The 26,219-nt window shown below is 38.4% G+C and overlaps 1 protein-coding gene and 1 non-coding gene across 2 annotated transcripts in view; both read right to left on the reverse strand.

Annotated features, from left to right (window-relative positions):
- The window catches only part of LOC126372404 (syndecan), a 340,619-nt gene that overhangs the window by 94,906 nt on the left and 219,494 nt on the right, over nt 1-26,219 (reverse strand). The gene's annotated exons all lie outside the window — the stretch shown is intronic.
- Nucleotides 20,434-20,506, reverse strand: Trnav-aac (transfer RNA valine (anticodon AAC)). The gene has a single exon. It is a non-coding gene; the product is annotated as a tRNA-Val (tRNA).

The following is a 26,219-nucleotide window of genomic DNA, read 5'->3' on the forward strand; positions in this document are numbered from 1 at the left end:
AAGCTGGATATGATGAACCTTATGGTGATAAGGGATCAGCCTATCGCCCATAACATTAGTCCATCATGTTAGAGGACACAATCCCTCTGTCGGTTTTTACGACATGCCCGGGAAGAGAAGCAGCTGAACGTGTTCTATGTTTTTTATATGCTCCCAGAACAGCATAGAAGCAAAGTAAGTAAGTAAGTGTAGTTTAGTTCATAAATATAAAAAAGAAACATTATCAAGACACAATTATATTTTAGCTTTTTTTTATAAGAATTCTGTTATCGTTTTTTAACTAATCTTAGTTTATTTTCAGTTTAGACTTTTTATATGTCTATATATCAAAATAATAAATAATCGTTCGTTAAAATCTTAACACTAATTATATAATACTAAACCACATCCAGTCACAGTAATCGCGATAGCGCACGTAACGATTAATTATCTAGGGAGCGCCTGTGCGCAGTTTACGAGCAAATTATACTTCACGCGTGACAAACAAATTGCTCTTACGTTTCCGTCAGGCGAAAAGTGATAGCAAACGGTTTTTCACTAGAGCGTTTAGCTATGTGACTGTTAATTACTTCGTTTACGCAACCTTAATCTTGATGTTAAGACGTGTTTTCGCTTTAGTAGCTTACGTAATTCCTTAAATAAAATGCATGGGAATGTGTCCGATATTTTTTTTATTTTTGGCGTGAAAGATAATCTTCGGAAATGTGATAAAAAATCTACCAATTTACTTTTATCCTATGCACTATGTTCTATAATAATGATGCATAGTATAGTAGTTGTCACTATACCGACAGGTTACTACAATATCATCCATGTAATTAGTTCATCGTAATTATGACAATATTGACTCAATTGGAGATATCCTTAGAAAAGGTTTAGTACGATGTACTCAACCGGCGTGCGTATATGAAACGATTGATGAATGTGGAGGAAGCAAGAGAAGTATAAGCAGGACCGAAGGAAATGGAATCCCATAGTCTTTGCTTACCCCGATGGGAAGTAGGCGTCAGTTTATGTATTTAAACAACACAATTTCGGAATGATGATAAAAGTATTTCGTTTATTTCTTCTCTCAGTTTAGCAAAGGAAATTTTTGAATCAGGGCGCAAGATACCATTTTGTGAATGTGTTCTAACACAAAAACGTCTTACTTTGACGTAACTTATTGTAGATTTGCCGCAAGACTTGCGGACTGAATTTCGACAGTACATTACTTCGACAGGTAGCGAACTCCGAAAACATATAGATCGACAAGTCATTGCTTCGACAGACAATACCTACACAAGACACACCTTCGAATGACCACTACTTAGACAGCGCCCGAATGGCATTAACAACTTGGCCAGAAAAATCGAAAGCGCTGCTGGGTGAGGGTGCTCAGTTGGAAAGACGTGTTAAAAAAGGCCACGAGATAATATCAAACATGGTAGACATAGTAATGTGTCCACACAGCCATTACGTGTAACACAATTTGAACAATGAGTGCACTCCGGCCCGCCGCAACGCTGCGGTCGCTGCTGAAGTGATGACAGGCGCGGAGCCAGGCTTGTGGACCTGGATGCAATGAGGCTCAATGCACACAGGGTAGTTATCATGAGCGGTTCGAAGCGGGAACCGAGAAGATAAACTCACTCTTTTTTATTATAAATAGCCTATATACGTCCCACTGCTGGACACAGGCCTCCCCTCAATCAACCGGAGGGGGTATGGAGCATACTCCACCACGCTAATCCAATGCGGGTTGGTGGAGGTGTTTTTACAGCTAATAGCCGGGACCAACGGCTTAACGTGCCCTCCTAAGCACGGAATCATCTTACTTTTTCGGACAATCAGGTGATTCAAGCCTGAAAAGTCCTTACCAAACAAAGGACAGTCTCACAAAGTGATTTCGACAATGTCCCCATCGGGAATCGAACCCGGACCTCCAGATCGTGAGCCTAACGCTCTAACCACTATACCACGGAGGCTGTTCTACGGAGGTGTGTGTTGTTTAATATAGATAGTATTATTCCTTATTCTATGTTTTTAACACCAGATTCCCTGCCTTCACAGCTGAGCGTGCAACATTTTCGCTCTTTAATTGAAACTGCGGCGGTTACAATTTATAATTAAACAAGATTGCTCTAACTGCTAAAAGATTGAAATTAAATTGGGTTACCTAACTTTGTCGCATAAATACTTTATACGTTTCGAAAGGGAAATATTTTATATTTCTCTTCCGAATAAAATGATGGGAGTTGCCGACCTTAATTAGGCATATTTTCGTAATTTGTTTCTTTTACGAAAAATATATATTTTTATTATACAAAATATATCTTATTATTATTAGAGAGACTTATTTCATATACCACTTAAAGAACGGTCACTCACCGCTCCGCACCAATACGAGTCGGGTACCGAGCTAGGTTTACCTCACCCTCTCTGGGTCTTACTTTAGTCGTCAATCGTATAGGCGTCAGACGTCACAAACACAGATGCGCATGTACGATAATGTCAATGTGTAGTGTCTCTGTAAAACTATTTTTTTTTATATGAAGTGTCCGGAGAGTGGTTAAAACATTTGACTCTATTTATGTATCTTTACGTCTGACTTTAATTGACTCGCTCGCACTGACGCGGCAAGGCCGCACACGGTATGAATGAGAATTTTGAGTGGAATGTCTTTCTTTTTTTTTCTTGGTTTAAACTACAATCAGTCCTTTAGACTATAAGCAGTTTCGTTGAGTGGATAAGTGACGTGTCAGGAGCTACAACCAGTGTCACAGCCTCCCACTTTCTACAACATGGCTTCTCTTCAAATGTCTTATTTAACCTTATTTGATGAGGAAAAAATGAGTTTATTATTTTATTAGGTTTTTTTTACTCCAAGTTCAGTAGAGAAACAGAGCCGTAGTGGTCTAGTTGGAAGAAAGGTTGACTCTTTGTGAGATCGCAGGTTGAAAACCAGTACGAGCCTAAACTTTTTCAAAATCATGTTAATGTTTTAAATACTGTGTGTGTTGTTACAAATTTGATCGAATGAGATGTATTTGTTTCTGTATCTTTAATTTGTGTTCAATAAAATAAGTTATTAAGGTCTTAAATTATCATGTGAAGGAAAACATTATGAGGAAACACACATGCGAAGGTATGTGATCTAATGTGTAATTCGGGTGGGGGTACACCGGGGATCGAGGGTTCGAAGGTTTGGATTGGAAGGTCAAAGAGACAGTCGCTTCTGTAAAAAACTGGACCTGTCAAATCTTCAGGTAAGGTAAGCGGACCTTGTGAAAAACGCAATAACGCAGGGAAGATGATATGTCTAGTAGAGAAGTATATTTGTTATTAGGAAGATGGAAATTCGATTTTATTCAGGATGGAATGGAGCGAACAGTGCATTGAATTAGGGGCATTACTTCCTCGTAATCAGAGGGGACCCGTACGATGCAGTTCAATATATTTGTATGTATTTGCTTCTGGACAGGAGCGTATAAAAAGAAGGAGGGAAGAACGCGTTTAGCTACTTATCCTTCCGAACAAAAGAGGCAGAATTGACAAAACTGGTAGATCACACTGTTCTTCAGATCAGAAAACCTATTTTGAAGTTCTTTAGATGACACTGTTTACAAAGCGGATTTTAGTAGTAGAATACCATTATTACTTCATCATCATCACTAATTTAAGAGCCACGCTCTTTTCTGTGTAGCATTCTCCATGCTACTTTTTTAAAGAAACATAGAGAAAACAGGAGAGCAGTAACTGTCACTACTATTCAGAAGCGGAGGACAGGAGTCCTAGTACGGCTTTGAAGTAGACTACTCTGGGCGTCATCCCACTCGCGTCAAACAGAGTACTACGGGGCGGAAGTCAAGAGGGAAACTAGAATTATCATTTACCGCGTGAATAAAATTTGTGTAGTACCTAAATCAAGAACATACGCAACTAGGCCCCGAACGTCGGTTACGACGTAGAATAGTTGTTAAAAACACAATTATAACGACGCTACATACAATAAAATAATGTAATCTTTTAATCTATTAAACAGTTATGATCGCAAGGTTTTTGATTAAGCCACATTTTACCTTTAAACGACGATTATGTCACGGTCAAAAAGAATACAAAGTCTACGATCACAACTCAACACACAATTTGATTGGCTCTGAGCATCACAAAATCACGAGCAAAAAGCTTTCGAATTACGCGGTCGGATTTTGGAATGTTTACACCGAAATCTAGCAGAGGCGGCGTGGTCCAAGTAAACCGATTAGCCCAGCCGTGGCTATTGATCCAGATGGTCAATAGTCCGGAAAATCGGATCGCCGTACGTTCACCTACACACGGACAGTCCGGTATGCCGATTCCGATATTTTATTTTTATTTATTATTTTATTATTTTAAGCATAAAATGTTATTGTTACCTACTTTGGAAGAACGGTGCCTTCTAACACAGGCCCTATAAGCTTAAAAGAAGGCATCAGCCTCTAGCTGATTGTATTTTGTTTGTTGCCAATAAACATTTTTATTATTATTTAGGTAGTCTACCTAAATAGCCATACCCAGAGTAGTCTATTTTATAGCCGTACTAGGACTCCTGTCCTCCGCCTCTGAATAGTACTGACAGTTACTGCTGCCCTCTGTCAGGTTCCAGGTTACAGTCCCTGTGACTTGCCCCTTCCATCCTGCATTGCCGTACCGATGGCTCCCATCCCCGCCCGAGCAACCGTTGAGGTCTTCACCCGTTGACACAAAGTGGACAGAGTACTGCGGGGCGGAAGGCAAGAGGGAAACCACTGCCCTATTTTTCCCTACAAAAGTATCATGGAGAATGCTACACTGACAAGAGCGTGGCTCTTTAATTAATGATGAGATTACTCTTGGTATAGAAGAAAGAATGGACAGGCCCCCACTCGCATTTTGGTATGAGAACCTCTGCTGCTGATTCAACCCCCCTCTCTTTTACTACTAGGTACTCCAGCAAACAGATACCTACGGCAGCTCTACTGCTTCTCAAATTCTATAGCCAGTTTACTGGTAATGTATATTTTATATGAGATAAGGCTTGATAAAGAGCCGAACATACTAAGGTTTTTAGCTTTCCTGTGATATGGAGAGATCTCCTTGCATAGTAGTCTATATTTGATTTTTTACCCTGCAGGTTATAATGCATAAGACCTTTTAATAAACTAACGCGGAGCTCCGGGCGTCGTAAAGTCTGCGGACGAGTGGAACAAAGTTGAAGTATGAACTATTTGCTCATAATTGTAGGGCGCGTGTTTCGCGTTCACTTGGCGCTTCTAAACTCTTCTATTCCGTGAGACTACCGAATCCATCTAGCGCGATGCGTCAGGGTCACGGGCACAGGTCTGCGCATTGAGGTCGAGAAAATCGACGCTATTAGACACGCTCGAGATCGTGGTTACCATGGTTACGACCACCAATAGATAGTATCCAACTAGTCAATTCAGTTACTGTTTACTAAACGTCAAAATTCGAAAATACTAAGTATGGAATTTGTATGCAAAATTAGTGGTAGTGGTTGCCTGGAAGAAATTGCTCTAGATCAATAAGGCGGCCCTAATTGTATATTGTATTCATGTGTTATGTTTGATTGTTGTAGATCTGTGCAATAAAGTACTATTTTACATGATTTAAAAAAGCAACATGTGACGTCATAGAAAAACGTGACAAAATCTCGCACTTAATATTACATTTTTCTTTATTAAAATAGATAAATAAGTTAAATAGAAAAAATAAAATAAAACGTACGTTATTACTGGCAATAAATTTATTTTATTCTTATTATTTTTTATCAGCTTAAGATCGGTGTTTATTTAGTATTGAGAATTTCATAATTTATTTTTGACCTAGGAAACTACCCAATTTGCTATTATACTACAATACATGATTCCGACAGCCGCTCCAGTGACTGACGGGCAGGATGAATGGGGTAGTGCTGCTAATTTGAAAACCTTAATATAAAACCCGTATCTCTCAAATAATCATTTCTTTACCATGCAACCCGTTTGACGGCAGCTGTCAACTTCATACGTACGGGTTATACACGAAGCTTCCAAAACGTAAAAGTTTGAAGACGTTGTTAACGAATTCTGTCTAAAATTGTCGTGTGTTGAAATTTACTTTTAGGCGGTCGATTTCCGCCTCTTTCCTTCTTGATGGCTTTAGAAAGTGACAGGTGTAACTTTGAATAATATGGGAGGTGTCTGCTAGAATCGGCAGTATTTACCTGCATACGGTCGGGATACAATTACTCTATGTCAGGTGGTCGGGCGGTAAGGTACGAAGTTTCTATTCACGGCATAACAATAGTGTTGAGAGTGGGTGTGGGTGCTTCTAATGATGTTGAAGACCTCTACGTAATACTCGTCTAGTACTCAAAGATGTTTTGGAGCCGGTTCCAGCAGACACATAGAAAATATGCAATTATAGTTTTTGAAATGTTTTCTTAATATAATGATAAATGGGTTGGAAACATTTCACATTTTTTAATAAATCTTTAAGGCGGCGGGGGTATTTGATAATATTTCACTTAATTCACTGGCGAGGATGTTTCTTTCCAATGGAAAATGAAGACGTGGCCTAAAGGTCTTTGTAACCAGGCCATAAAAGTTCCAAAAAAAAACTCAAAGACGTTATTTTTGTTATTAGGCTGGACTGGTACCGAATAAATATCCGTTTATCATTTCCGTTTCTTCAGTTCTTCAGTGAACTTACTAAAATTGTATTACATACTTTACAAACTACTTTAAGAGATTTTTAATATTTTTGTGTTTGTTTAACAGAAAGCCCGGTGAGCTGTGGTACTTAGTTCATCATGCGATGGATATACCTCTGACTACTCCAATTGAGACATAGTTAAAAGCTTATGTTATGTTAAGGATATATTTTTTAAGAATGTCTGGGGCAAACCCATCAAAAGTAAAAAAGGCTACTTTTCCTTGGCTGTATTTCTTTCTATATTATTTGCACGTAGGAATAATATCATAACTTAGTTATACGTATTAATAATGGAGCCCCAATAGAAGACAGTTATAAGGAATCCCCTGCCGTGATATTAGATAACTTCTTAGATCTAGTAGGTACCGGTACCGAACTACTAAATACTTATTGAGTTCCTGAAACTATTTCGGCAACTAGAACATAATTCGCAATACCTTCCGACTCCTTGGAATAAAGTTGTTTATCCGATAAAACCGTGAGTACACTTTAAACCGAAATCGAAATATTGGGTCACTGTAAAACAAACATCACTAGCCTAAGGCCCTTTGACTGTTGCTTTGCCGAAAAATCGCCTGATATACGAAAAAATGTAATCAGAAAAAAAGAGATAACTTGTAATATACGCAAACTGTGTTCTTAGCTGTCAAGAATTATATTTGATACTACATTGGAGTTATTCATCATCTCCCAAGCATTATCCCGTTTTTTACAGAGCCCGCTTACCTAACTGTCTGTTTTTTTACAGAAGCGACTGCCTGTCTGACCGACCTTCCAAACTGCGAAGGGAAAACCAGTCCAATACAGGTTAGGTCACATACCTCTCAAAATGCATTTCTCAGGAATATGGGTTTCCTCCCGATGTTTTCCTTCACCGCTGAGCACGTGATCATTTATGATTCAAACATGAATTCGAAAAAACATTCGACAATCATTGGTTTGGGCCTGTGCTGGATTCGAACCTGCGCCCTCAAAGTGAGAGGCAAGCGTTCTACCAACTGGGCCATAGATTTATACATGAAATCTGTGCAGCACGGAATTACTCAAATGACTTTATAGTTATTAATAGGCATAATACTACGTCACACAGACTTGAACGTAATATTATGATTTTCATGTAATTTATCATCCACAAAAACTTCGAAATGAATCTGTCGAGCTTCGCGTGGCGTTTACTAAAAGCATCATATTTTAGTGACATAAAACATTTTTGCGACACTAACTTATTCGATGGTTGTGCACAATACCGACTATGACACAGTAACAAAGCGTTTTAAATAAAGTACTTTTGTAAAGCAAAATAGTAATACAGGAATACAGTACAATGAAATGTTTTCTGGAAATAAAATCTGAGATACCTCTGAGGGCCTGTTCACACCAGTTCATACCGCGATCTTGCCGATCACCGTCTAGCTGATACTTCTAGCTGTCTTACTTAGAAGACGATTAAATCGAACACGCTAAATGTAGGGTAGTTTGCTACTAAAAAATAATCGCGGCAAAATTGCAGCGTAATCGCCGCGAGCACACAGCGATATCGTGGCGATGGATAAATCGTGGCGATGTAGCCGCGTGCACGCGACGATCTCGCCTCGCCGTGAAATCGCTGGACATTTGTCATAGCAGCTACTGTGAAGCCCTAAGCATAGAAAACAAAATACGGCACTTATCACGAACAAATGTATTCTGTAACGAACACTCAACCCAGTGGTTACATTAATCTTTATTTTATTTTAATCGATACATTGACAATCCCGTCAATGTTCAATCGAGACGTCAAACAACTATCGTCAATTCGATTTGTGAAAACCGGAGCTGTCAGTTGGTCGGTCATTCGAATTTGGTCAACGGTCGGAGTGCGAACGTTTGTGTGAGATACGCAATAAAATCAAGTGTTTTCGAATTATCATTGTTTTGTGTTCAAAATCCCTTCTGAGCATCACAATTCATATTGCCAGCGACAAACTTCTAACACGGCTGTGTGAAGTGTATATCGTAATAACTATTTCAAAACAATGGTGCTGATTCCTGTACAGTCATGAGCAATATCATGTACCCACTTTAGAACTCTGTCGCACTATCATATTTGACATTTAATAAGAGTTATGATTTAATTTGTCAAAAAAGTTAATGTGACATGGTTTCAAAGTGTATAATACATATTAGTACTCGTGACCGTACACACCATCTATTATAATTTTATGTTAGTTATAGCTGTCATGATGAACAACGAATTGGGGTGATTTTTTAAGTGGAGATAGTTGAAGGGATGCACGGTTGGAGAGAGACATAGCCTGCTTTTTGTCTCTTTCTAACCCCCCACTTCCCGAAAATGGGGGGGGGTTTGAAGTTTTTATGCAGCATTCCGCAATTTTCCAGGTAGAAAGCTAAAACTTGGTATGCGGAGTACATAACATAACATTTGAAATCTGCCCCTAACTCTTCAAAGAGGGGGTGTAATTTTATATTGGACTTCTTTTTTTAAATGGTCCAGTACATTAGGAAAGGGGAACCGTGTTACCCTGTATTTAACGCGAGCGAAGCCGCGGGCAAAAGCTACTACTACTATCCAACACTCTTGTTACTTCGTTGTGAAGTGGAAAGCGCGCAACATACTTACTACCCACTTTACGATGTACTAAAGGGAAATTCTAATTTCGACACTATGCAAATTTTGAAAGTAACATTTCATATTTCGCATTTGAGATTTCGTAGGTATATCCACGCCACATCCCTTTTGAGACAGTTGAATTTACCACCGTTCCATGCATGGCTAGAAAAGACATACATACATACATAAACTCACGCCAATTTCCCACTGGGGTAAGCAGAGACTATTCCATTTGCTTCGATCCTGACATACTTCTTTTGCTTCCTCCACATTCATCAATCGTTTCATACACGCACGCCGGTTCAGAGTAGCTCGTACTGAACCTTTTCTAAGGATATCTCCAACTTGGTCAACGTCCTTCTAGGTCTTCCTCTGCCAGCCCTGCCGCCGCCGCTTTCGTAATCCAATTATCCTTCATCCGCTCTATGTGTCCAAATCAACTTAACATTCCCTTCCCAAACTTCTTTAGGAGAAGAATTATTAAAATATTGTATGTGGCAACTCGTGCAATTCCAAGTATTTAATACCAAACCGTCGCGTCTGCGGCAAATCTACAATATATCATGTCGAAAAAAAGTGTTCCTATGAAATTTCCAAGACGTACTTTTATGAAATTGGCTGCGGCAAAAAGAACAAAAAAGTTCATCTCATTTCTTTGTACAGCACTCTGTCAATAGAATCTAGAAGCTTCTTGTGAAATTGATATCGCCCACAAGCGAGGAATTACCAACATACGGGTCTTGATTTGTTATGTAGAAAGTTGTAAAAGCGAACTATGGGAATAAGGACATGGGACATGTTATCTACACGATGGACTGTTACAGGTCATAGATAGATAATACAACAGGCATGTATCCACGGCGCGTAGACAGAGGTATATAGTATACACCCACTCCTTGGCATCTCGATGTTTAAATCACATACAAGTAAGGGGCCGTCCATTAATCATGCGAGGCTCGAGAGGGGGGAGGGGTCCATGAAAAAATCACGAAATATCATAAAGGGGGGGGGGTATAGTAATATATCACGAGTATTTATTTTTTCGGCAAACGCGCGATACTGAACCGAAAAGCGGCGTTTCGTGCAATTATTTTGATAGGTACTAAAAATACACGTGATATAGGATGGGGGGGGGAGTCTTGAACCTCACCAAGGGGTAGGGGGGGGGTTAAAATGCCAAAAAAACATCACATGATTAATGGACGGCCCCTAATAGGGGGTGAGCCTATTGCCATTACGAGATTGTTAGGGTTCGTAATGTTTATTTTATTATTTAATTATTGTTAGATTATATAACATAATAACAGACGGAATCAAGTCGTGAATCTGTGTCACGACTTTATTATTTTTAATTTCGAACTGGCATATTATTTCATTTGTTTTTATTTTGATTTCTTCTTTATCGAACGGGAACGTTTTCCTGCCTTTTTAAAAAGGCGGTGACGGGAATTTTGTTCGGTTGCGGGAATCTGCTACATTATGAAGAGTTGGAGAGTTATCTAACATTGTTTATGAAAATATAACATTATTCAAAAGAATTGTTGAATTGTTTGATTACGACGAGCATCTCCCTACTAGAGAGCATTAGTTAACCCCACATCCCACATCTAGTAACCGGGCACAAATCCTAGAAACTGTCCATCAATTATTTATGAACCACACACAAATTCAAACTTACGTCGAATTCTGTGGTTTGCTCGAGCCGGGATTTGAACCCATTACACTAAGATGTAAGTCACGCGTATTCCGAACAGGGCTATTACGGATTCACGGATGTTATGTTATTTAATACTGATAACACAGATTCTTCTTTGGGTACAAAGGCGAGAGGCGTCTTAGTATTAAATTACACATAGTATATAAAGCTTAACTAGTACATTCAGCATTTACCTTCGAACAGTTTTAAGACAGTAATTAAACAGAAACTTTGTAAATAAAGGTTATTAAGTAGATACTACTAAGATTATTTACTGATGTAAGTACGTAGTCGTTACATGAGCCATGTCAGGGCCCTTTGGCGGCTCAATAATAACCCGGACACCAGGGTTGATGGGGTTGGTATACCACCTCACAACCCACACGATAAGAAGAAGAAGATATAAACGTATGGGATTAACTGTCTGGGAACTGATATTAGGCAGCCAAATTACTAAATTGTATAATAATATTTTATGTTTTCTTTTAAAGAATGTCTAGGGCCGGAGGTTTTTCTTGCAGCTTCAGTTCTAAGATTTTTGAGTTTGATTTCTAAGTATGGGCAATCCCCAAATTTTGTTTTATATATTTTTGTGTGAAAATGTTAATGCGGTTGACAGAATACATCTACTTACCAAGTTTCAACAGTGTAGCTCTTATAGTTTTGTAAAAAAGTGGCTGTGACATACGGACGGACAGACAGACATGATGAATCCATAAGGGTTCCATTTTTGCCATTTGGCTACGGAACAACTAAAAATGACGATTCAAAGTGTAACTATGTTACGTACTGAATAAAGATATTCGAATTTTTGAATTATCTAGGCACGAAACTAATATATGTCTTGAATGGAGGAGCTACATACTAACAGCAAGTTTCACGCGAGCACGTTAACTAACGGTAATGCAGCTAACTTTAGACGCTCACTTTATAGGTTCACGCTTCAGATTTCAGGCGTCGTCTACCGAGATAATCGAGCAATTTATGTTTAGGCTGACTTAAAGCTGTTATAGTTTAGATTGGACCCTGTTGTGACTTTATGCAGCGTTTTAAGTTATTTTGTTTATTCTGCTAACATGCAATCAGAATCACAATCAGAATCATTTTATTCAACGTAATTATCATGGATAAACTTGTTGAAGGTCAATGTAACATTTTTGAATTTACGTCATTTCGCAAGGTGTTATGGCTGAGGAGAAGAAATGACAAGAAACTGCAACAGCAACACATCTTTTAAATTAATGCGGGTACATTACAAGTTATTTAATAACTAGAAGAATCGGTCCCTCGACCATAAGCAGTTATGTTTTTTTGCCAATGGGATGTTTCCAGTGTCAGGTAGCCTTCATTTTGTTTGTCATTGCTGAAGTTTGTCCCAGATATGTTGCTTTTTAGGCGTCTCAGTAGCAGTGGTACACTTAAGGCCTTTGCAAGTCTGTTTTCATGGTGGAAAATCTTTTCTCTATAGCGCTCTTTTTTTTTGACGTGACTTATTGACAGATGGCATTAACTACTTGGCCGGACTAATGGGGAGCGCTGAAGGCTCTCACCCGGGACAACGTTTAAGACAACAGGCCTGAGGGTGCCCAGTTGGGCGCGAACCTCGGCTCAGGAAAAATATTTGAAAGAATTAATCGACTCTAGTGGGTCGATAGCGATAAGCGCTGATTGAGGGATCTATAGGGCTCGATAACATACTCTACTTCCTCTTTAACAGTGGGCATTTGTAAATAGACATGAATTTCCTTCATTCTTGTAAACCATGGTGCATTTGATATGGGCACCGTTTTAAGTAACGCCACATTTGGGTATTTTCTGTCTTCAGGTGGCTCGACCATTATAGACGACGAGTTTCTGTTAAGTATCACGTTGGTTTAACACAAAGCTCGGTGAGGTGTGGGTAATAAGTTCATCTTAGTTTACTTAGTTTAGGATGTAGTCGTGAATTTATATTATGTTGTTTATGTTATAATTTGTGGGAAATCAAAAGAAAACCACTAACATCATTACTACGCTACCATTTACCTATGTAGTCGTTACATTGGGGCCAATGGCTAAATAGGCAGTTGAATGAGTTCGGTTATTTACCTGAAACCCACACGATATAAGAAGAATACGACGAAATAGAAAGAAGTAAATAAAGAAGCTGTCTTAAAAGATTTGTACGCTTTTGAGTACGACATTATACGATACTCGTCGTAAACTAGTATGTCGGAATTCTGTTCTAAATTTGAATAAAATATGCGGATTGAAACTTGATGTTTTATAATTTTAAAACAACAGACGTTCGTTGTCTCTCTTTAATAATTAATACGACAAAACAGCCGCATAATTAGGAGTTTATTTTTATACGGCCACAATAAAAAAGTATTTATTTTACTTTGCATGTTTTGCCTCGCTTTGAGAAAAGTTCCGTTTTTATGGGGAGGCTTTGGAAACAAAAGAATTACGGTATATATCATAATAAAACCGGGGAACAATTTCCCCGGGCGACATAAAATAAAATTTGTTGCAACCATAGAATATATAAATAGGAATGAAGGTTTTTAGAGCTAAAGCTTAAAAATAAGTAATTACTATTTTTTTTTCATGAATATGTATGACTATGTAATTACAAGAATAAAGGCTTTTTAAAGCCGCATGTAATCCTTTACATCATATTATATCTTTCAGAATATTTTTCTCTTGCTTTTCAATCAATCAATCAATAATACTTTATTGCATAACGACATATACAATGGACATAAACATACGAACGTACACACATACTTACGTCCTTTCTCTCTTTTAACTTTTATTTGCCTCTGCACAACTCACTGATATCATATTAACTAGTATAGGGTTATCAGCGGAAACCTGTAATTTGTTTTCAAGTGTTATATTTATCAAGATAGGAAATATCTTATTATTGCGTAATAGAAAAGCCAAGTAAAAATAAAAAAACAGATGATGATATTGTCATAAGAAATGAGAAAATTGATAATTTTTAAAATAATTTTTTTTTTCGAAATCATTCGAAGCTCGAGCAAGTCGAACCTTAACTCGTCTGTCAAATTTGACAATTCAAGTTTCAATTCAAGTTTTAACATTTATTCGCTCTAGTCGCGCAGGTACCTAGCGTGCTAGGCCTGCAGTTTTAAAACTCAAGTTCTAACAGAACTGTTACATAAATCGATCAACTTTTTAATCGGTTCTAATCGGCGAACACTAGATTTAGTCCCCTCATAGGAATTCTTTTGAATGAATTTAAATCTCAGTTTACACAGCTGATTCGTTTTACATACGAACTGAAACTTTATAGTTCGGAAAGTTGTTCGTAGTTCGGACTTACGGACTCAGTTCGTTAGCGAACCCGGACCGAGTCCGGAATTTCACTACTTCATGCGCTCAATCTCAGAATAACGGATTGAAATGAATGTTTGATTTGAAAAAAATAAAGAGGAAGTAATATTGTTTGTCGGAAATTTTCAAAAAATAATGTTACATTAGGAGCGACTGATAAGAATAAGACCTGAATATCTTTCTTTTCACCAACCCGCAGCGGAGCAGCGTGGTGGAGTATGCTCCATACCTCCGCCGGTTGATTGAGGGAAGGTCTGTGTTCAGCAGTGGAACGTCTATAAGCTGTTTATGTGTGTATGTATCTTCCTTTTTGCTTATTTTATAATTATGAGATTATCTCAGAGATTAAGACACGGCTTGCTTCTCAAACGGGGAGTGTCGCGGTTCGTACCCCGGTACTGGACTTGCACCAATGAGTTATTAGTTGTTAATTTATCTTATGGTCATAAAAAAATGCATAATACTATGTATAGAACAGCAACTCTCCGCTCTCCACCAGCGTCTGAGCTAGGTTTACCTCACCCCCCAACATAGTTTGGACTTGAATCGTATAGTGTCAGACGTCACACACACAGATGCGCCTGTACGATAATGTCAATGTGTAGTGTGTGTGTACAACGAGGTTGTTGGTATGAAGTGTCCGGGGTGTGCTTAAGTACAGTTTTCACTAACACAGTTGGCTCGACCATTATAAACGGCGATACGGCTGAGAACCTATCACGTTGGTTTAAACAGAAAGGGTGACGTGTGCGTACTTAGTTCATTTTTCGATGGATATACCTCTCACTAACCCAATTAGGATATAGTTGTGAGCTTATGTTATTAATTGTCTCAGACGTATAGGACAAAAAAAAATCATTTTTTTACTACATACGTACATAGATAAACTCACGCCCGTATTCCCCGAAGGGGTGGGCAGAACTACAAATAATCAAGAAACTATTTGCAGCCACTTGATACATAGTCCTAAGGTGGATAATGATAAACCGTATGATGATAGGGGATCACCCATCGCTCTTACAGATGATCCATCATGTTCAGGACGCTGTCCCTTTGTCTTTTACGACATGCACGGAAAGATAGGCAGCTGAACGCATTCTATGTTTTTTTCTTTACTCCCAGTCCAGCAGAGGAGTTACTTATTATTTTTTTACTCTGCATACATATATGATACCACGGAATTCGACTTACTACGATCCTGACACACCACTTCTGGATTTTCCACATTCATCAAAGTCTTCATGTAAGCTCGCCGGTTTGACTACTCTTGTCTCTTCTTACCCTGCTTTTAGTCAATAAATAAAGAAATACGTCTTCACGATTATACGTCCATCAATAAGCGAACAAAATGGGTTCGACGTACAGCCAGGCATTTTGAAACTATAACGGTTCCCAATTTACAAAAGAACCTCAAGATTCAATTATATCACACTGATTCTTTAACAGCCTCCGTGGTCTAGTGGTTAGAGCGTTAGGCTCAAAATCTGGAGGTCCGGGTTCGATTCCCGATGGGGACATTGTCGAAATCACTTTGTGAGACTGTCCTTTGTTTGGTAAGGACTTTTCAGGCTTGAATCACCTGATTGTCCGAAAAAGTAAGATGATTCCGTGCTTCGGAAGGCACGTTAAGCCGTTGGTCCCGGCTATTAGCCGTAAAAACACCTCCACCAACCCGCAGTGGAGCAGCGTGGTGGAGTATGCTCCATACCCCCTCCGGTTGATTGAGGGGAGGCCTGTGCCCAGCAGTGGGACGTATATAGGCAGTTTATGTTATGTTTATATGTATGATTCTTCTTAACAAGTATCCGTCCGTCGTTAGAGCTATAGCTCTTATCCACTTTATTCCTCCACTTAATAATAATAATAAGTCATTTATTTCAAGCATAAAAAACTCATATACAAAAATAAAATTATACAATAAAAAATATAAAATAAAATAGGTAATACAATACAAACACTTTCAAGGACAGAACGTCAAATTACGTTCCGATTCCAAGGTGTCATACTATTTGTTATGAACCTCGATGACCCATGGTTTCTGCACGTGAAAGGGTTCAGTTCAACTTAAGTTCACTCCAATCCTCGACACATGGACAGGGCAAAAAACTATAAGGGTTCCCAATCTGCTACGAAACGATTCAATGAGGGGCTTTCCAATCGACGTTCTCCAAACACACGATAGATGGCGTTGTTCACTTTTAACGTGATAATTATCCATTTTCTCATTGCTGAAGTACATAATTATTCAAAAATGTAATGTAATGGCAGAAGCACATATAAATCAAATTGTTACTGCTCTTATTTATAACATTATGTATAGAATGATGTTGCTACCTATATTGCTTCTCTTTATTTTGATCAGAATAATAATGGGTGGAAGTTGAAATTGTACCTTGGTGTAATAAAAAAGGTCATTAATGCCCAAAAACAAAGATAAAAGATGCATATGTCTGTTATCCATGAAATTAGAAGTTTAAATGAAGAAAACACTTAACAACGCCATCTATCGTGTTTTTGGGGAACGCCGATTGGAAAGTCCTTCATTAGATCACACTGATTCTTCTTAACATGTATAGCTCTTATCCACTTTCTTCATCTATTCGAATTACACAGGACTAATTCTACACATGGACAGAGAAAAAAATAAATGTCTTGTCTAAGTAGAATCTAATTGACTCGGGGATTTGATTTAGAGTCGCTCGAGTCGTTTAATCTTGTCCCCTGGCCTTACTTTAATACGTTCAGGCTAGTCTTAATTAAAAATACCTTTCACAGTAGGAGTGAGGCTAACTTCATTCACAGCTCAACTAATTGAAAGATGCAGAGAACGAGGTCTCCTAGTGGTTCTAACTAGTTAGCTTTTTATACAGGGTGTTAGTGACATCGCAACGAAAACTTTGAGGGATGATTCCGACCATGATTCTGAGTTGATATAAAATGGAATTTCCCGTCGCAAAAGTATGGAACTGAATTAACAAAACACTAAAATTTTCATTAATTTTTTGATAGGAAATTTCACTTGGTATCAACTCTGAATCATCCCCCTCAGTATTTGTTACGGTGGCACTAACACCCATACTTACTTGTATGGCTACATGTATGTACTTGTACGGGGTGTAAGTGACTTCGTAACGAATACTAAGGGACGATTCAGGTCATTATTCTGAGTTAATATCAAGTGGAATTTACTATCGCAAAAAGTATAGAATTGAAAATAATTTAAAAAACTAAATTAAAATCCTACTTGATATTAACCCAGAATCATGGTCTGAAAATTCCCCATCAATATTCGTTAAGATGTCACTAACACCGTGTATAAAGCCATGAACATCATTTAATACAAACCAATTTTCTCTAACCTCAGATCAGAAGAGAATATATTTGGCAGTACAAAAGGCACTACGAAGCTAGTGCTTAACATATTTGGTTTCTCCTACAGCTAACAAAGAGAGGATTAATTAAATCTGCTTGTTCTAACTGCAGCACTTAAAGCGGGTGCTTGTGGGGCGGATTTTGGCGATTCTCACACGAAGCGAGTTTTGTAGCGGCGAGGCGGTCCTGTGTTGCGTCAGCGGATTATATAGAAGTCAATGAGACCATGCCTGCTTCACTGCCAACCACGTCGACCGACACGACCCTGGGGTGTGAGAACTGTCTTAAGCCTAGGTTACACAGTGCGAGCTAACATGCGAGCTGACCAAGTCAGTTATTGAGGTGCAGCTACTACGCACGTGTGACCGCATCATACGAGTTACTGTAATGTGCGAGTGGGACAGTTGCTCGCGTTCGAGTTACTTCAACATTTTTTGTTTTTACTCGCTACTTGCCTTCCCCCACCACACCACTCGCACGCCGCTCGGTCGTCAACTCGCACGATTTTGCGAAATGACAGAAGCTCGTACGCTCGGGCCCACGCCGGGTACAGTGTTTCTTGTTTGGGCGACATGATACAAACGAATTATACCAGTACACTGGTATAGTAGCTGTCTTTTGCGATGCCAGCAGTTTGCATACCGTGACCGTGCGAGGCGAGTCGAGCTACTGTCATACGAGTACACAGGCAAAGTAGCTGTCTATTGTCACATCAGCTGCTCGCACTGTGTAACCTAGGCTTTAGTGTTGAGGTCCGGAAAGTAGTGATTGCGGAGTACTTGAGCAGTCAGTGCACTAACATAACATACGTATAAAGCAATATTAGGTAAAAGAGTAAGTGCGAATAAAAACAAAACGTGTTCAAGGCATGTTGTAAAAATCGGCAGAAGAATTGTGTCCTCAAATCATGATGGATCTTTTATGATTGACCATTTTATGGGCATCAGCTAATTACTTGTCAGTCACCATACGTCATCGCATATTTATCTTAGGGCAACGCATATTTATGTTTTTGGACTACGTGTCAAAAGTGACTGCATGTTGTATTCTATGTTAAAGGTTGTTGACAACAACCTCCATGGTCCAGCGGTTGAGCGTTGGGCTCACGATCCGGAGGTCCCGGGTTCGATTCCCGGTGGGGATATATCACAAAAAATACATTGTTTTGTGTCCCTTTGTGTCCCTAGTTTGGTTAGGACATTACTGGCTGATCACCACATTGTCCGAAAGTAAGATGATCCGTGCTTCGGAAGGCACGTTAAGCCGTTGATCCCGGTTACTACTTACTGATGTAAGTAGTCGTCGCGTGAGCCATGTCAGGGACCTTTGGCGGCTCAATACTAACCTTGACACCAGGGTTGATGGGTTGGGTATTCACCTCACAACCCACACGATAGAAGAAGAATATCATCAAATGAACGTAAAAGAAAGCGTAATGCGCCAATTGGCATTTCAAGATTACCATCGGCTCTAAGAGCTTTAGTCCTGCAGTAAATTAAAAACAATTTCTAAATTAAAACTGAAATTTATCCCTTGCCGTAAAGACTCAATATGTGGCTCAGATTTACGAGAGATAATAAAACAATTTTACGACTTCATAGCGCGTCTGTCAGCGTTCATCCCAAGAGTTTGCTGCCAACTACCTTATAAACTGTTTTACAAAATCAGTGGGGGGGGGGAGGTTAAAAAGGCCACTTTGAAGCAATTCGAACCCCGGTACAGGACTTGCACCAATGAGTTATAAATGCTGTTTTTACTAATACAGTTCGCTCGACCATTATAGACAGCGATACGGCTCACCAACGTTGGCCTAACAGAAAGCTCGGTGTGGGTACTTAATATATCTTGCGATGGATGTACGTCTAGCTACTACAATTGGGATATAGTGACCTTAAGAAGCAATTCACCTCTCTTAGGTTGCCATTTTGTCTTTTGTTGCTATTGTGCACTTACTTTCATATGCGTGTATGTTAAGTTGCAATATTGCTTTTTAGACGAATTGTTCCAATATGGCCTTTTTAACCCCGTAACTGCTGAGGAATAAAAAAGAAATAGAATTTAGGAAACCATAACTATGGAGCTTTTAAATGAAGTAACAAGACTCCTAAAAGATTTTTCAAGTTTAGAAGAAAAGTCAACAGTGGGAAACAGTTTTAAAAATAAAAAAGGGAACTTTTTAAATGGAAGGTTGTCGGAAACGGAAGCCGAGCAGTGGGGTGGGGGAGGGTCTTGTCGGTCGCAGCTGTTAAAACGTTAGCGTTAGTTTTTTTTTACTTTAATGTAAAGTCTTACAGTAAATAAGTCAAGATGACTTTTAGTAGCAGGATAATAGTGCTAATTCCAGACCATCTAAGTTTATTTTGAGTTGTTGCTGTCATTTTCTTATCCGCCGAGAAGGAAAGGGACGGGTAATCGACAGGCACACAATTTATAGAACACACGTCAATTTTAGGCATTTAAATAACACTCAAAATTTTAAATTGGCCAAACCGACAGAATTAAATTAACAGCACACGTCAAACAGGTTGCCCATCAGCGCGATGACTGTTTAATTCGCCCGGGTTATTCATTCATACACTCATTCATTTTAAAATTAACAGCTGTCAATCATCCGTCCTTTTCCTTTTTGATGGATAAGAAAATGACAAGTAAAACTTACAATAAAATTATTTATAAAATAAATTTTTTAAAAATGAAATGTTTCCGCCCGGGATCGAACCGGGGGCCTTCTGCGTGTTAGGCAGATGTGATAACCGCTACACCACGGAAACGTTGAGTTTACTGCTCAAAATTACAACCACTTATTTATAATTGTTTAATAATAACGTGATAATTTTATCATCGCATTCCGAACTCATAAATCACAATTATTGGAGCGCGAATTATCAACAGCTCATAAATCAGTACAGCTGAATAAAAGTGAGATAAATTTTCAATATTATCGGTGTTTATTACCATAGATTTAATAAACAGAGTCAATAATACTCGGCTTAGCCCGTAACCGATTTTGGGAATAAAACCGGTGCTAGTTGATATAACAATACGGTATAGAGACAACTGTAGTCCAACAGGCGCGCTCAATCATACCTGTCAGCCGCATCTCGCGACACGGAATGGCGGCACTTAACAAAATGGCGGCCGATGATTTGTCGCGATACTGTCGCAGATTTACTGGGCGCGCGCTGTGATGGCGGCATTAACGTCCGTATGGTCACAAGCGATGTTACTGCGTATAAATCACGCGTTGTTGCCAAATTTGCTTTGGACAGCTTCAATGGTCAATGGTCGAACCAGAAAGCGAAGGATCAAGGGTACTCGGGAAAGCGGAACAACTTATGTATCGTACTGCTTTCCTCCTCGTAAAAAGGGTCTGTTTTAGGCTCATGGGCTACTGTCAGGGGTACGCATGTTGTTTTCCCCTGCTAAATACGACTATACGAAAATATACGGAAAAAGAGACATGGGAAATCTTGCGACGAGCAAAGCGAAGCGCAAGGTATAGATTTACGTTATGAAGCCCGGAGCGCAAAGTTTTAATGGTCATATTCTATTCCCTATTATTATAGCGCGCTTACGATATTGGGACGCATAAGTATTATACATTCAAACAGAGAATAATCTGCTACAGCCTTTGGGAAAAACAATCTTATTAATTAAAGAGCGACGCTCATGTCAGCGCAGGATTTCTTCATGCAGAGTGAGAGTGAGATGGACTCTGTCTGAAGTGTGTGGGATGGCGCCCAGTAGTCTATTTCAAGGCCGCACTAGGACTCCTGTTCTCCGCCTTTGAATAGTACTGACAGATACTGCTGACCTCTGTCAGTGTGTACCTAAATAAATAAATACAAAATAGATATCTTCACACACAGTCAAGCCTGTTTTTCTATCACCGGCAGAGTCACACCTGAGTTCGTTCAAAATAGATATGATTGCATAATAAAGTAGGAAGACCGAATATCCTTTTAAAATCCCATAGTCGAACTATTGTGTCTGGAAATCTCGACCTTAATCAAATACATTTTAAAACGGAACAATGCTAAATATAATATTGAAACAGCACAATCTCTTGAAGATGAACACTGCAGTAGCGGAATTAAATTCTGATTCGCGCCGTCGCCGCACCTTGGGAATCGGTTGTTATTCCAAAGGCTGTAATGCAGTTTTCATTGTTTACACTACCGCTCGAGTGTTAACTGAAAAGTGCTTTCGACTTGTGTTTCTAAGTGGTATTTAGTTTGTTATTTGTGGCATTATGATTATTCTTTACTTCTAGTGTTATTTCAGAGACGAGCGAACAGTAAAACAGTAAAATAATTGTAATTGGTTTTCTGTTGCTATTTTTAAGACTAATTTTGTGTTCGTAAGCACGTAATGTCATGTAATAAAAAAATAAATAAAAATTACAATGAAGTGCCATGTTGGAGTATGCTCCTTTCTAAAATAATGATCCATTAAATACAATTACATAAGACTTCATACATTCTCACTGGTTTAGAATACTCTTGCTAAAAGCATTACTCTACAGAAAATGTCCGAAACTACTTGCAAACTTTTTACCACATGTGCCCTAGGGGTTTCAGACCTTGGTAAAAAATCATAATCCATCTCTTATGAGGACGACGGAGGCAAAAAATATTCTATGGACAAAGACATCATAAAACATCGGCCAAAACATCAAAGGTCATTGTGGTCCTGTGATTCATCGGCTTGCTTCTCAAACGGACTGCGCTGTTCGAACCCCGGTACCGATCTTGCACTCATCATCAATTAAATTTAAGAGCCACGCTTTTGTCGGTGCAGCATTTTACATGCTACTTTTTTAGGGAAAAATAGGGCAGTGGTTACCCTCTTGCCTTCCGCCCCGCAGTACACTGTCTGACGCAAGTGGGATGGCGCCCAGAGTAGTGTATTACAAAGCCATACTAGGACTCCTGTCCTCCGCCTCTGAATAGTACTGACAGTTACTGCTGCTGCTGCTGTGTTCTGGTCTTGCACTAATGAGTTATTAATTTATCTTAAATGCAGTTCACTAACACAGTTGCCTTGACCATTATAAACGTCAAAACGGCTCACCAATCACGTTGGTCTAACAAAAAGCTTAGTGAGGTGTGGGTACTTAGTTCATCTTGTGATGGATGTACTTCTGACTAACCCAATAGGGATATAGTCGGAAGCTTATGTTAATTCTAAGTCTTCCTCTTCATTGCAATGAAATTACTTAGACTTTGCATGCGATGTATGTTGATAATTCTCGTATGTTTATAGAGGTATTCATACTATACTGTATTCCAGCTCTCACAAAGAGACTGGCTGGTCATACACCACTGGCCGTCTTTTATTTTATTTATTCCGGCCATTGCTTATAAAGGACTTAATGAACCAACCGAGCTAGTAATTAAATTCTTGAGAAATTCAATCAACGCTTAAGTATGTACCTACAATTTATTATTATAGAAAATATTATTTGTTGACTCCTTTAGGATTATTGTATTGATCATTTAATTACTCCCACTTTATTATGGGAGCTAGCGACGAGCGAATTAGAAGGAGAACGCGTCCTAAGTAGTGATGTGCAGTTCTCTGAAATTGATTCATCATTTTAACATAACTAAAATGATACAAATCCTAAAAAGACGTATTGACCAAATTAGAGATGTCCTTAGAAAAGGTTTTACCCTGACCGTTGCGAGTTTAGGCGTGTTTGTATGAAACGATTGATGAATCAATCAATCAATCATTTATTTACAGATAACATGGTGGTAAAGTTCACAATAATACATTTAGGTACAGCATGTTTCGCCAGAATAGGCATGTAAAAATATACACTGTCACATGATGATAATAAAATAAAAATGTCCTTATATAATAGTAAATAATCATTGGATAAATTCATTAACATTATAATATACTTTGTCATTTAGCCACTGGTATAACTTTGTCTTAAAATGGAGGAAGCAAGAGAAGTGTGTCAGGATCGAAGCAAATGGGATTCCACAGTCTCTGCTTACATAACCCCCCCTCCGGTTGATTGAGGGGAAGCCAGTGCCCAGCAGTGGGACGTATATAGGCAGTTTAGTCTCTGCTTACCCGGTGGGAAATAAGCGTGGGTTTATTTATCTATGTAAAATTATCAAAATCAACAAGGCTTTAATTACGTAATTGTCCAGGTACTCTACGCACGCTAATTAGGTGTCAATGGGCTTAAGCCGTTGGTAATGATCAATAATTAATAGCCACAGTAAATCAGGGATTACAGTACATCCGTCGCCGGAACACTGATTTACATTAGGCGGTTCCTGCGGCATTTCCCTTGTCTAGCATCGGTAATATCCGCTGCGTATTGATTGACAAGGATGTCCATGGATGTGTGAAGTCTGTGGTTTTAATAGACTTTTAAAAAAGGAAGGTTCTCTCTGTTTTGACAACACAATATAACATAGGTTTACGATTATATTCCATACAGTACAGGTAATCAGATGTACATCGTACACAGCTAACATGAACTAAGTACCCACACCTCACCAAGCTTTCTGTTAGACCAACGTAATAGGTGATACCGTATTACCGTCTATAATGGTCGAATCAACTCTGAGTGTAAACTGAACATAAGGTACATGACAATAAAAAAAATACTTTAGTACCAATTGTTAAAAATAAGTTACAAAGCCAGTTTTGCAGAATAAAAGTTTATATTTAGTGACATTGCCTTAAAACACCGTCGCTCCGATAAATGAATTTCAAATCGATTCAAAGCTATTTGGAATATCAAATACCTTTAAATTGAATTCCATAAACACGTTCGAAATACGTGACCACAAGGAAATAGAATTTTATCCTTTCAGCTATAAACGGGTTTATTAAATTTTCAATTAAATGGCTTCCGAACACGTAGGTAGTCCGGTTGTGGGTATACTTCGAAAATATTCATTGGAATTAATCCTTTTTATCCGCGATGAAAAGGATAAAAAAAAATATGATACGGAATTTGGGGAAAACCCGTAGCTGCGTTCAAACGATCGGCCCGCAGTCAGATTAGGAATCTGTTAAATACGATTTAAAATTTTACACCGATTTCGCTTTAAATAATCCGCCGAAAGCCTCGCGTCTGTATCGTTATTTCGACGGCAAAATACTCTACGTGTATTTTATATTTTTTGTAGATAAGTATTTTCGTAAAAAAGTAAAATACAATTTTACTGTCATTGAATAGAAAGTAAATTGTTTTTTTTTATATAAAAGAACGCGACAAACAAGAACATGTAAAATAAAATAGTAAACAAATATGCATTTTAATATTCTAGGGCAAGTTTGAAATGTAGCTAATATTATTTAAGAATGTACTTACCTAAATAATTCAAGTAGCCCTAATATCTAATATTCTTTCTTTATTTGGATAGATACAACAACAAGTGTACAAGTTGGTAAGTTATATATGAGTTTCACATCACAGACCCTTACGGGCACAACAAAATAGAAGTTTCAAAGAGAGGAGGAAGCTTTTCAAATAGTAACATCAGTATCATTAAGGTATTCACTAGAGCTGTAGTAACAATTATTAATTAGATTTTCTTTTATTTTTTTAATAAAGTATTTGTAATTTTTTTCTTCTTTTAATATGTTAGGCCGTTTATTATAATAATTGTTTTTCATTACAAGCAGTTACGCAGATTTGTACCTATATAATCAGAATCGCACGGCTATAAAGTTAGAATAGATATCCTTTTATCTGGAGGTCGAGATAAGCGTCGCCCAAACCAGCTCGGAGCGCTATCTTTGTCCGGGCAGAGGCATCGCATATTCATGACGTCACACATTTTAAACAAAGTATAGTCTTTACTATACTATGTATTTGGGACTTTATATTCATTTACTTTGTTGTTTATCGTAGACTTTGACTTGCAGAAGAGTGGATTAAGCTTTTCTTAAGCTGTTTTATGAAGGAGTTATGGACGTGACTTTGATATGAATGTATGTAAGGTGCGACAAAGTGTAACGACCTACTTTTTGGTACCCATGTAGTGGCATGTGGCGGATTTTAATGCTGCACTGATTTTTGTTTTGTAGGAAGCATCCAAGCTTAGAGAAACTCACAAAGAGAAAACTAAATTGAAAGTCTCAAATCAGATAATATCTTCATTACGATGACTGGGCCTGGCGATGCAATTATTATTTACCATTAAGGTTTATTAATAAAACAAAGTTCTTTAAAACTTTTAACCGTTTAATAGAATATACGCCTCTGAGTATTATTGAAAACACCTCTTTTATTTCAAATTCGCAATAAGTACCTACAGTTCCAACTTACAGTATTACGTCACATGGTACAAACAAAAGCCAGCTATTCTGAGCTTAATCCGTTAGCTGCGATACTCTTTTGTTTTTTTGTGACGTCAGCGAATATTGCGTACGAGGCAATGTACATGTTTTCACTCTCTCTTTCTCCTAATTATGGCTAGTTGTAAAAGTGAGGCAAAAGCATAAAAA

This window comes from Pectinophora gossypiella, chromosome 2, assembly GCF_024362695.1.
Source record: "Pectinophora gossypiella chromosome 2, ilPecGoss1.1, whole genome shotgun sequence".
In the NCBI taxonomy this organism is placed as follows: Eukaryota; Metazoa; Arthropoda; class Insecta; order Lepidoptera; family Gelechiidae; genus Pectinophora; species Pectinophora gossypiella.